The following is a 13,861-nucleotide window of genomic DNA, read 5'->3' as shown; positions in this document are numbered from 1 at the left end:
AAAAAAAAAAAAAAAAAAAAAAGAAGCCAGGCCTGGTGACACATGCCTGTAATCCCAACTACTTCGGAGGCTGAGGCAGGAGAATTATTTGAACCTGGGAAGCAGAGGTTGTGGTGAACTGAGATCATGCCACTGCACACTTCAGCTTGAGTAATGAGTGAAACTCTTATCTCAAAAAAAAAAAAACCAAAAAAACCAACAAACACACACACACACACACACACACAAACTAAATATAGAATGAAAAATTAAATGAAAAAATAGCTCCACAATATAGAAGTAGATTTCAATACATCATTTTGAAAAATGAATAACATCAAGTGGAACACTAAGGAAAGAGGACTCAAACACCACAAGAGACCCATTACACATAACAGATGTGTTTAGAACACACCACCAAAAAATAGATCATATCCCCAAAATTAGAAAAATAATTAAGTTTACAATGACATCAAAAAGAATTAAATACTTAAGAATAAGCTTAACAAAGAGGGAAAATTTCTACACAGAAATCTATAAAATATTGCTGAAATTAAAGATGCAAATAATGCAAAAAGAGTCCATGTTTATGGTTTGGAGGACTTAAAGTTAAGATGACAGTAATATCCAAAGAAAGCTACAGATTGAGTGAAATTCTGAGCAAAATACCAGCGAAGTTTTCCACATGATTCATCCTAAAATTAATATAAAATTACATAACTGCTTCAATCGCAAAACAAAGTGGAAATAAATAAGCTGGAGGTGTTGTTACATTGCATGATTATGAAACTTGTTACCAAGGTACCTTAATCAAAACAAAACAGTATTGCCATAAAGACATATGTATAAGGCAACAGAGAATGGAGAGGCCACAAACAAACCTTCAAATATATGGTCAAATGATGTTCAATATGGATGCTAAGACTATGCAATGGGAAAAAGACAGTCTCTTCAAATAAACAATACAGAAGAAATTTGATGTCCACATACAAAGGAATGAAGATGAACCCTTACTTTACATCATGTGCAAGAAGTAACTTAAAGTGGATTCATGACCTAAAACTATAAAACTCTTAGAAGAAATCACAGGTAAAAAGCATCATGAAATTAGATTCAATAGCGCTTTCCTGGATATAACACCAAAAGCACAAAAAATAGGTAAAAATACATAAAATGCACAATAAAACTGACAACTATTATGGTTCTAAAAAAAACAATTACAGCCGGGTGCAATGGCTCATGCCCATAATCCCAGCACTTTGGGAGGCTGAAATGGATGGATCACAAGGTCAGGAGATCAAGACCATCCTAGCCAACATGGTGAAAACCCATCTCTACTAAAAATACAAAAATTAGCTGGGCATGGTGGCGTGTGCCTGTAATTTCAACTACTCAGGAGGCTGAGGCAGGAGAATCACTTGAAACAGGGAGTTGGAGTTTGCCGTGAGCCGAGATTGCACCACTGCACTCCACCTTGGTGACAGAGCAAGACTTCATCTCAAAACAAGAGCAAAAAGCAATTACAGGAATACAAAGAAAATGCAGGATACATGACAAAATATTAGCAAATCATATCTCTGATATGATAATATCTAGATTATATATGAATAACTCAGTCTGGGCATGGTGGCTCACGCTTGTAATTCCAGCACTTTGGGAGACTGAGTTGGGCAGATCACGAGGTCAGGAGTTCAAGAACAGCCTGAACAACATGATGAAACACCATGTCTACTAAAAATACAAAAATTATTGGGGTGTGGTGGCAAGTGCCTGTAATCCCATCTACTCAGGAGGCTGAGACAGGAGAACTGCATGAACCTGGGAGGTGGAAGCTTCAGTGAGCCAAGATTGCATCACCATATTCCAGTTTGGGCGACAGGGTGAGACTCCATCTCTAAATAAATAAATACATAAATAAATAACTCCTAAAAATAAATAAACAAACAATCTGATTAATAGGGAAAGGGCTGGGCATGGTGGCTGATGCTTGTAACCCCAACACTTTGGGAGGCTGAGGCAGGCAGATCACTTGAGGCCAGGAGTTTAAGACCAGACTAGAAAATATGGTGAAACCCCATCTCTACTAAAAATACAAAACCTAGCTGGGTGTAGTGGCACACGTTGATAATCCTAGCTACTCAGGAGTCTGAGACAGGAGAATCACTTGAACCCAGGAGGTGGAGGTTGAAATGAGCTGAGATTATGCCACCACACTCCAGCCTGAGTGGCAGAGCAAGAATCTACTTCAGCATTAAAAAAAAAAAAAAGAGGAAATAGAAATAACTTTCTCTGGAGGTGATATACAAATAAACAACCAAATGAAAAGATGTCAAATATCACTAATCATTAGAAAAATGCAAGTAGTCAGGCAGACAGGGTGGCTCATGCCTGTAATCCCAGCACTTTGGGAGGCTGAAGTGCATGGATTACTTGAGGTCAGGAATTTGAGACCAGCGTGGCCAACATGGTGAAACCCTGTCTCTACTAAAAATACAAAAATTAGCTGGGCATGGTGGTGGGTGCCTGTAATCCCAGCTACTCCAGAGATTGAGTTATGAGAATCACTTAGTCCCAGGAAGCTGAAATTGCAGTGAGCCCAGATAGCACCACTGCACTCCAGCCCAGGTGACAGAGTGAGACTTCATCTTACAAAAAAGAAAAAGAAGGCCGGACGCAGTGGTTCATGCCTGTAATCCCAACACTTTGGGTGGCCAAGGCAGGTGGATCACCTGAAATCAGGATTTTGAGACCACCCTGACAAACATGGCAAAATCCCGTCTCTACTAAAAATACAAAAATTAGCCAGGCGTGGTTATGGGTGCCTGTAATCCCAACTATCCAGGAGACTGAGACAGGAGAATCACTTGAACCCAGGAGGCAGAGGTTGCAGTAAGCCGAGATCACACCATCACACTCCAGCCTGGGCAACAAAGCAAGGCTCCGTCTCAAAAAAAAGAAAAGAGAAATATAAATGAAAAGCATAATATGAGATATCATTTGTACCCATGAAGAATGTTTAATGTAGGGAACAAAAAACCCCAAGCAAACAAAAACAGAAATTCACAAGTGTTGGCAAGAATGTGGAGAAATAGGAGACTTGTGTACTGTTGGTGGTAATGTAAAAGGACGCAATTATGGAAAGAAGTAGGACATTTTTTCAAATAATTCAAAATTGAATGACCAGTATAGCCTATAATTCCTCATCTGGGTCTCTACACAAAATTCAAGGCAGGATCCTTAAGACATTTAGAGACCCTTGTTCATTGCAGCATTATTCAAAATAGCAAACAGGTAGAAACAAGCTAGATGTTCACGAAAAGATTAATGGAGAAACAAAATGTATTATATACATAAAACCATTATTTGGTCCAAAACTATGGAAATTAAGTCATGTTTGATGTCTCATGCCTGTAATCCCAGCACTTTGGGAGGATGAGACGGGAGGATCACTTGAGACTAGGGATTTGAGACCTGCCTGGGCAACACAGGACAACCCTGTCTCTGTAAAAAATTTTAAAATACGCTGTGCATGTTATCCTGCCCCTGTAGTCCTGGCTACTTGGAAGCCTGCAAAGAGCTCTAATTATGCCTCTGCACTGCAGCCTGGGCAACAGTGTGAGATCTTGTATTTTAAAAAAAATTTTTTAAAAATTTTAAAAAATGTATACACGCATATATATATGTGTGTGTGTATGCTTGTGTCTGTCTGTAATATATATATATATATATATATAAACTTGTTTTGAGATGAAGTCTGGGTCTGCTGCCCAGCGTGGAATTAAATGGCATGATCTCAGCTCACTCCAACCTCCACCTCCCGTGTTCAAGTGATTCTCATGCCTAAGTCTCCCGAGTAACTGCAATTACAGACATGTGCCATCATGCTCAGCTAATTTTTAGCTTTTTTGGTAGAGGTGGGGGCTTCATCTTGTTGGCCAGGCTGGTCTTGAACTCTTAACCTCAAGTGATCTGCCTGCCTCAGCCTCTCAAAGTACTTGGATTACAGGCATGAGCAACCATGCCTGGCTAGAAATTTGTTTATATGCTAAATGATATGGTTCGGCTATGTCCTCACCCAAATCTCATCTTGAATTGTAGCTCCCATAATCCCCACGTGTCATGGGATGGCCCCAGTGGGAGGTAACTGAATCATGGTGATGAGTTTTTCCTGTGTTGTTCTCATGATAGTGAATAAATCTCACAACATCTGATGGTTTTATAAAAGGCAGTTCCCCTGCACATGCTCTCTTTCCTGCTACCATGTAAGATATGCCTTTGCCCCTTCTTCACTTTCCACCATGATTGCGTGGCCTCCCCAGCCATGTGGAATGGTGAGTCCATTAGACCTCTTTTTCTTTATAGATCATCCAGTCTCAGGTATTTCTTCATAACAGTATGAAAATGGACTAATACAGTAAATTGTTTCCAGGAGTGGGATACTGCTATTAAGATACCTGAAAAAATTAACCGGGTGTGGTAGTGTGTGCCTGTAGTCCCAGCTACTTTGGAGGCTGAGGCAGGAGAATTGCTTGAACCTGGGAGGTGGAGGTTGCAGTGAGCCGAGATCATACCACTGCACTCCAGCCTAGGTGACAGAGTGAGTCTCCATCTAAAAAAATGAAAAATGAAAAATAAAAATACCTGAAAATGTGGAAGCAACTTTGGAACTCAGTAAAAGGCAGAGGCTGGAACACTTTGGAAGGCTCAGAAGACAGGAAAATGTGGGAAAGTTTGGAGCTTCCTAGAGACTTGTTGAATGGTTTTGACCAAAATGCCGATAGTGATATAGACAGAGAACTCCAGGCTGAGGTGGTCTCAGATGTTGATCGGGATCTTATTGGGAACTGGAACAAACGTTATTCTTGCTATGGTTTAACAAAGGGACTGGCAGCATTTTGTCCCTGTCCTGTTTATCTGTGAAATTTTGAACCTGAGAGAGAGGATTTTGGTAGCTGGCAGAAGAAATTTCTAAGCAGCAAAGCTTTCAATATGTGAATTTGGTGTTGTTAAAAGCATTCAGTTTTATTCATTCTCAAAGATATGGTTTGAAATTGAAACTTATGTTTAAAAGGGAAGCAGAGCATAATAAAAGTTTGGAAAATTTGCAGTCTAGCAATGTGATAGAAAAAAACTCGAGTAGAAACACAAGCCTGCTGCACAAATTTGCATAAATAATGAGGACCCAAATGTTAATCACCAAGAAATGCGGAAAATGTCTCCAGGGCATGTCAGAGGTCTTTACAACAACCGCTCCTATCACAGACTGGGAGGCTTAGGAAGAAAAAATTGTTTCATGGGTTGGGCCCAGGATCTTGCTGCTTTGTGCAGTCTTTGGACTTGGTGCCCTGTGTCCCAGCCATGGCTAAATGGGACCAGTGTAGAGCTCAGGCTATTCCTTCAGATGGTGCAAGCCCGAAGTCTTTGCAGATTACACATGGTATTCAGCCTGTGGTTGCACAGAAGTCAAGAAATGAGGTTTGAGAATTTCTACCTAGATGTCAGAGGGTGTATGGAAATGCCAGGATGTCCAGGCACAAGTTTGCTGTGGGAGCAGAACCCTCCTAGAGAACCTCTGCTAGGGCAATGTAGAAGAGAAATATGGGGTGGGAACCCCCATGCAGAGTCCCCACTGGGCACTGCCTAGGGGAGCTGTGAGAAGAGGGCCACTGTCCTCCAGACCCTGGAACTTTAGATCTACTAACAGTTTGCACTGGGCACCTGGAAAAGCCACAGATACTCAATGCCAGCCCATGAAGGCAGCCAGGAGTGGGGTTGTACCCTGCAAAACCACAGGAAATCATTTTGTAGCTTTAAGATTTGACTGTACCACTGGATTTTGGACTTGCACGCAGCTTGTAGCCCCTTTGTTTGGACCATTTTCTCTCATTTGGAATAGGTGTATTTACCCAATGCCTATACTTCCCATTGTATCTAGGAAGTAACTAACTTGCTTTTGATTTTATAGGCTCATAGGTGGAAGGGACTTGCCTTGTCTCAGATGAGACTTTGTGAACTTTTCAGCTAATGCTGAAATAAGACTTTGGGGGACTGTTGGGAAGGCATGATTAGTTTGATTTTTTTTTTTTTTTTTTTTTTGAGACAGAATCTCACTCTGTCGCCCAGCTGGAGTGCAATCACGTGATCTCGGCTCACTAACCTTCCCCTCCTGGGTTCAAGCAATTCTGCCTCAGCCTCCCAAGTAGCTGGGACTATAGGTGTGTGCCACCACATCCAGCTTATTTTTTGTATTTTTAGTAGAAACCGGGTTTCACTGTGTTAGCTAGGATGGTCTCAATCTCCTGACCTCATGATCCACCCATCTTGGCCTCCCAAAGTGCTGGGATTATAGGCATGAGCCATTGTGCCTGGCCAGCATGATTAGTTTTGAAGTGTGAAGACATGAGATTTGGGAGGGGCCAGGGATGGAATAATATGGTTTGGCTGTTTTCCCACCCAAATCTCATCTTGAATTGTAGCTCCTGTAATCCCCAAGTGTCATGGGAGGGACCTGGTGAGAGGTAATTGAATCATGGGGGTGTGTTTTTCTCATGCTGTTGTCATGATAGTAAATAAGTCTCATGATATCTGATGGTTTTATAAAGGGGAGTTCCCCTGTACATGCTCTCTTGCCTGCCACCAGGTAAGGCATGCCTTTGCTCTACCTTTGCCTTCTGCCATGATTGTGAGGCCTCCCAAGCCATGTGGAAAACCTCTTTTTCTTTATAAATTACCCAGTCTTGGGTATTTCTTCATAGCAGTATGAAAGTGCACTAATACACTACAAAATAAATAAACCTGGAAAACACAATGCTAAGTGAAATAAGCCAGCATAAAAAGACAAATACTGTATGATTCCACTTACGTGAGATATCTAAAAATGCTCAAATTCATACAAGGAGAACAGAAATTGGAGGGGGGAACTCAAATTGGGAAGGAAGTGAGCTTAAATATGCCTGGTAATCAATTAAATCTAAACTCAAAAAACAGTAAAAAATGATCTATTTAAACTCCGCTAAGCTCATACAATGTAAAACACTATAACACATATTTCACAAACAAAAAGGTCATAACATCAGGGGTCCACTACTTTACAGATTAGTAGATGTATAGTTGTGACTGTGAATGAATGGAAGTTATGTACATTTATCTAAAACTAATACATTTGATTTCATAATTATCACCAGAAGAACACATATAACCTTATGGAGAAAATAGGTAAATGGTCCATAGTGAAATGGCTTGTACTGACTGCATTGTCAGTATCAGCACAGTGCAGAAATGTTTCCTGGCAATGGTGTGGAGACCCATGGATTAGTTCATCAGCAACATAAGCAGCTAATAAGAGCCAGAGAACAGCAGGAAAGTGCCGGGGTGTAGATTAACACGGACCAGGTGAACATTACAGGAAATTCAGATAGAAGGAAAGATTGGGAACAAAGCATCTTCATTTGTTAAGAATGTAATTTCCAGAACTTCAGAAATTTTGCAGAAAACACAGGTAATATAAAAAAATAGTGGAGAAGTCCATGAAGTGCAATAAATGAGCTAAATTTCCCATAAAATACTAGGAGATATTTTAAAAATTAATTTGTTAAACCAAGATGGACATGGACTCTAGAGAGAAAACACAATGATTAGAAATAGCATTTGTTCCAACAAACAGAAAGGGAAGTTTAAGTAATATGCACAGATTATGTTGAGAAAATTGAAAATATATCATAGAAAATACAATGTGTCCTTGTGATATTATGATGTGTGTGTGTGTGCATGTGTGGAGGTTTTTATCCATGATTCCTGACTCATAGTTCCCACAGCCCTTCTTATAGTCATGTGTTATAGTGTTGTGGTGCTTTATGCCTCAAAAGAAGGCCGCAAGAAACAGAACCTCTCTCTCTGACCCGTTGCTCAAGACAGGAATTTAACCTGCTTCTGCTTTTCTTTCTCTTTTCCTTTCTTTTCTTTTCTTTTCTTTTTCTATTCTTTTTTTTTTTTTTCTGAGACGGAGTCTCGCTCTGTCGCCCAGGCTGGAGTGTAGTGGCTGGATCTCAGCTCACTGCAAGCTCCGCCTCCTGGGTTTACACCATTCTCTTGCCTCAGCCTCCGGAGTAGCTGGGACTACAGGCATCCGCCACCTCACCTGGCCAGTTTTTTTGTATTTTTTATTAGAGACGGGGTTTCACCGTGTTAGCCAGGATGGTCTCGATCTCCTGACCTTGTGATCCGCCCGTCTGGGCCTCCCAAAGTGCTGGGATTACAGGCTTGAGCCACCGCTCCCGGCCTTTTATTTTATTTTATTTATTTATTTATTTATTTTTGGAGTTTCGTTCTTGTCCAGGCTGGAGGGCAATGGCATGATCTCGGCTCACCACAACCTCCGCCTTCCAGCTTCAAGCGATTCTCCTGCCTCAGCCTCCCGAGTAGCTGGGATTACAGACATGCGCCACCACACCTGCCTAATTTTGTATTTTTAGTAGAGATGGGGTTTCTTCATGTTGGTCAGACTGGTCTCGAACACCTGACCTCTTGTGATCCACCTACCTTGGCCTCCCAAAGTGCTGTGATTATAGGCATGAGTGACCGTACTTGGCCTTCTTTTTTTTTTTTTTTTTTTTTTTGAGACAGTCCTACCCTGTCATGTAGGCTGGGGTGCAGTGGTGTGATTTCAGCTCACTACAACCTCTGCCTATGAGGTTCAAGCAATTTTCCTGCCTCAGCCTCCTGAGTACCTGGGATTACAGACATGACCCACCACACCTGCCTAGTTTTTGTATTCTTAGGAGAGATGGGGTTTTGCCATGTCATCCAGGCTGGTTTGAACTCTTGAGCTCAAGCAATCTCACCCATCTTGGCCTCCTAAAGTTCTGGGATTACAGGCGTGAGCCACCACGTTTGGCCTGTTCCTGTTTTTCTAATGGTGAGTCACAAGACCCTCATTCCAGACAGGGTTCTGCCCCATAGCCTGGAGGAAAAAATTCTGCCCAGAAGAGGTCAAGAAGAATCTGAAGAGATGGGCCTTACAGGGTTTAGATCATACACTCTAGAATCACATTTTGACACATTTGTCCATATTTCAGTAATGTCTATGTAATACACTTCCATAAAAACCCAAAAGGACTGGGTTTAGAGAGTTCTGGAAGGCTGAACACATGAAAACTAACAGTAAGATGAATGAGAACTCCTCCACGTGCCAGGAGGAGAGTGGCACAAGCCAACTTTAGGGGACAGAAGCTCATGTGCTTGGGACCCCTCCAGACCTCACCTTATGTATCTCTCCATCTGGCTGTTCACTTGCACCCTTTGTAATATCTTTTACAATAAACCTGCACATTTAAGTGTTACTCTGAGTTCTGTGAGCCTGTCTAGCAAATTGATCAATCTCAAAGTGGGAGTCATGGGAACCCAACTTGAAGTCAGTTGGTCAGAAGTTCTGGAGGCCTGGACTTGCTACTAGTCTATTTGCAATCTTGGGGACTGAGCCCTCAACCTGTAGGATTCGATGCTACCTCCAGGTACATAGTGTCAGAATTGAATTCAAGGGCACTCAGCCAGTAGACACTGCAGAATTGATTGCTTGCTTATTGGTGGAGGAAAAAACCCACATTTGGTCACAGAAGTTTTCTGTGTTTATTCTTTTGTGGTGTGAGACCAGACAGAGGAAAATATGGTTTGATTTTTTTCCACTAAGTCTTAAAACAAATTATGCCTGGGCGCAGTGGCTCACACTGCCTGTATTCGCAGCACTTTGGAAGGCTGAGGCAGGTGGATCACTTGAGGTCAGGAGTTCAAGACCAGCCTGGCCAACATGGTGAAACCCTGTCTCTACTAAAAAAATACAAAAATTACCCCAACATGGTAGCAGGCACCTGTAATCCCAGCTACTTGGGAGGCTGAGGCAGGAAAATCACTTGAAACTGGGAGGCAGAGGTTGCAGTGAGCCGAGATTGTGCCACTGCACTCCAGCCTGGGAGACAGAGGGAGACTCCATCTCAAATTAAGTAACAATAATAATAATAAATCAGGCTGGGTGCGGTGGCTCACACCTGTAATCCCAGCACTTTAGGAGGCTGAGGCGGGAGGATCACAATGTGAGGAGTTCGAATCCAGCCTGACAAACATGGTGAAACCCCATCTCTACTGAAAATACAAAAATTAGCTGAATATGGTGGTGTACGCCTGTAGTCCTAGCTACTAGGGAGGCTGAGGCAGGAGAATTGCTTGAACTTGAGAGGTGGAGGTTGCAGTGATGCGAGATTGCACCACTGCACTCCAGCCTGGGTGACAGAGCAAGACTCCATCTTGAGGGAAAAAAAAATCTACCAGAACATTTTATGCATACAGCTGGACACAGAGACTCATGCCTGTAATCCCAGTATATTGGGAGGTTAAAGTGGGAGGATCACTTGAGTCTAGGAGTTTGAGAACAGCCTGGGCAACAACATAGCAATACCCAGTTTCTATAGGAAATTTAAAAGCCACACATGGTGATGCACACCTGTAGTCCCAGCTACTTGGGAGGCTAAGTAGAGAGGATGGCTTGAGCCTGAAAGGTCACGGCTCCTGTGAGCCATGATTGTGCCACTACACATCAGCCTTGGTACCAGATGAGAAATATGGCTCTCTTCCACTGGCTCACTGGCAGTCAGACTCCACGTCTTATCTCCCTTGTTCCCTGAAGATTGCCATTATCCTGTTCTTTTTCAAGGTGCCCAGATTTCACATTGTTCAAACACACAGGCTCTACAATTTGTGCAGTTAACACAATCATCACAGGGTCCTGAGTCGACATTCATGCTCCTGAGTTTACAAAGATGATGGGATTAAGAGATTGAAGTAAAAACAGGCATAGGAAATCACAAGAGTTTTGATTGGTGAAGTGATAAGTGTTCATGAATTTTTCATAATTTATGTTCGGAGACTATAGTAAAGATAGGTGTAAGAAATTACAAAAGTGTTAATTTGGGGAACTAATAAATGCCCATGAAATCTTCACAATCTATGTTTTTCTGCTGCAGCTTCAGCTGGTCCCTCCTTTCAGGGTCCCTGATTTCCTGCAATAGAATATCACATTGATTTGCTTGAATATGTTGAAGCATCCTTGCATCTCAGAAATAAGTGGCACTTGAATATCTGTAATCCTTTTCATATCCTCTTGAATACTGTTTATTTCACCTGGGTGCAGGCGGGCTGAGTCCAAAAAGAACGAAGGGAGATAAGGGTGGCGCCGTTTTATAGGATTTGGGTAGGTAAAGGAAAATTACAGTCAAGGGGGGGGTTGTTCTCTGGCAGGCAGGAGTGAGGGTGTCACAAGGTGCTCAGTTGGGGAGCTTTTTGAGCCAGGATGAGCCAGGAAAAGGAATTTCACAAGATAATATCGCTTAAGGCAAGGACTGGCCGTTTTCACTTCTTTTGTGGTGGAATGTCATCAGTTAAGGCCGTTTTCACTTCTTTTGTGGTGGAATGTCATCAGTTAAGGCGAGGCAGGGCATTTGCACTTCTTTTGTGATTCTTCAGTTACTTCAGGCCATCTGGGCATATAAGTGCAAGTCACAGGGTATGCGAGGTCTTGGCTTGGGCTCAGAGGCCTGACATCCCCTCTCTTATTTTCTCCATCATGGTGGTGTGTGCTTGACTACGCTTCCCATGTCGTCTCAGGACTTTCAGGATTAAGCAATTACCGCCAAGAAACAAAAGCAAAGTCGTCTGGACCCCCAGTCTCAGCGACCCTCCAGCCGCTGCTTCCTGAGTAGCTGGGACCTCAGGTTCCCGACCCCACCTCCGCATCCTTGCCGTGTTTAAGCAGCAGGTAGTGACCTCACTCCTCCCTGGCCTGAGCACTCATCCCGCATCCCAGGCAGAGGCCCTAGGGGAGTCTCTGAAGCTGAGCACAGGGTGGACTCTCCCTCCCGAGTGAATGGAGAATAGAGAGGGAGAGGATTTCTATTCGGTTCTGTGGGCCATCAGCATGAAATCGTAGGTTCTACTCAGGCAGGGCTTTGCATTTCACATTCTAGTTTGCATCCCCGTTCCAGACAATTCCAGGGCTTTTGAATTATGCCTCAGCCTTCCTGGCTGGTCTCGCCCCCGAAACCTGAAAAACAGGGGCTCTGGGAGCGACGCGGAGAGACGCACAACTCCCCCCCAGTCCCCGCCCGCTGTTCTAAAGAGCAAGGTCTCTCCGCCTCGCGCCCCACCCCTACCTCCCTCAGGCCCGGCTCACCTCCTCACCGGTCCCGCCCAGGCCTGGCTTCTGTTCTGCCTGCGCAGATTTGCGCAAACCCGGAAGCAGATCACGTGGAGGGAAGGTCCCACCGCCGGCGCGTGAGTTTCTCTCTATCTTGTATTAGGTCTGCGATTCCCAGGTCCCGGGTGCTTCTGTACACTTCCTGTCTGGTAGTTTTCCTGCTCAAAACTTTTTCTGACTCCTCCTGCCCCGTGCTTTTCAAAGTCCTCACCCGGGAGGCAGATTCTCACCCTGGGCCCCTCCCACCCTCGCCCTAGTCGGCCCCTGTAGCGCAGCGCGGCGGCCCCAGCCCCGGGGAGGCGGCGTCCTCTGCCTGGTCCTGGGATCCTGCAGCTCTTATCCTTGTCTTAAGGCGCCGTCGCCCCCCACCTCCTTCCTCGTACGGGGCCCTGGTGCTCCACAGGTCTCTCCTCCTAGTCACCGCTTCCCCTGAGCCCGCGGGGTGCCCAGGGCCTGTCCTGTGACACGGGTGCTCTTGCCTGCCCAGCTCTAGACCCTGGAAAATGCACTTCTCAGGGATGCAGGCGTCTTACTCTAAATTCTCCTGTGATTGTGTGGGCCAAAGGGATCAGGAGACAGAAAGAGGGAGTCAGAGAGCCATAGAAAACCTGAGACAGAGGAAAGAAGAATGAGAAAGACCCATAACCGATGGCAAAGTAGAAGATGGGTGAGGGATTTGCCAAGAGACAGCAAAAGTGAAAAAAAGATAAGAAAGCAAAAGGAGAAAAACAACTGGAGAAGTGTAGAGAAAAACTAAACGTACAGAGAGATGAAGAACAGCAATGTAGGGAGAGGGGCAGGAAAGAGGGAGGCTCATCAGAGTGAGGGAGAGGAGGAGGGGTTTGGAGCCAGGGCAGACAGAGCACAGTGGTGCTGGTGGCAAGGAGAACAGAGGGAGAATCACAGCAGGGAGGACGCCTGGGGATCTGGGGTGCCAGAGAGTGGGGACGGGGGGTATAACAGGGAAGACAGAATTTAACAGGGAGAGCAGAGGAGGAGCAGAGATGGGAGAAGAGGCAGAAATAGATGGAGATTGAGGATGGTCTAAAGATTGGGGAGAAAGAGCAACAAGAGGTTAAAAAAGTTGCGAGAATGGAGCAGAGGAGGGGGAAGAGAAGGAATAGAGGGAAGAAGGAGATAAACAACAGGAGAAGAGAGGTGTACAAAATATGGAGCAGAATCCCAGGGAAAAAGAAAAACGAACATAGAGAGAAGGGGAGAATGAGAGATATGTACAGAATTAGGGAGGGAAGCACAGTAATGAAGAAAGGGGCTGGGCGCAGTGGTTCACGCCTGTAATCCTAGCAATTTAGGAGACTGAGGCAAGAGGATTCCTTGAGTCCAGGAGTTTGAGGCCAGTCTGGGCAGTATAATGAGACACTCATGTCTGCCAAAAATAAAAAAATTAACTGGGGTTGATGGTACTCACCTGTAATCCCAGCTACTCTGGAGGCTGAGGCAGGAGAATCAATTGACCCCAGGGGGTCCAGGGTGCAATGAGCGGAGATCATGCCACTGCACTCCAGCCTGGTCAACAGATCGAGACCCTGTCTCAAAAGAAAAAAAGGGGTAGGCGACTTTGGGTTCAGATGAGTGGGTGAGTTCATTGAATATGATTAGTTGTGAGATGTTGACTTCCGT

General features: G+C 44.1%; 2 protein-coding genes across 2 annotated transcripts in view; one reads left to right on the top strand and one right to left on the bottom strand.

Moving 5' to 3' along the window:
- LOC105528985 (zinc finger protein 480-like) overlaps positions 1-13,861 on the bottom strand; it is a 20,163-nt gene that overhangs the window by 5,539 nt on the left and 763 nt on the right. The window lies entirely within an intron of this gene.
- ZNF808 (zinc finger protein 808) overlaps positions 12,252-13,861 on the top strand; it is a 46,292-nt gene continuing 44,682 nt past the window's right edge. The window contains exon 1 of the mRNA XM_011966040.1: positions 12,252-12,295. The gene's annotated coding sequence lies outside the window, so the exon portion shown is untranslated. The remainder of the gene's footprint in view (positions 12,296-13,861) is intronic.

This window comes from Mandrillus leucophaeus, unplaced genomic scaffold (assembly GCF_000951045.1).
Source record: "Mandrillus leucophaeus isolate KB7577 unplaced genomic scaffold, Mleu.le_1.0 Scaffold74, whole genome shotgun sequence".
Lineage (NCBI taxonomy): Eukaryota > Metazoa > Chordata > Mammalia > Primates > Cercopithecidae > Mandrillus > Mandrillus leucophaeus.
Note: the sequence above shows the minus strand (reverse complement) of the source record. Positions and strands in the feature narration are given on the sequence as shown.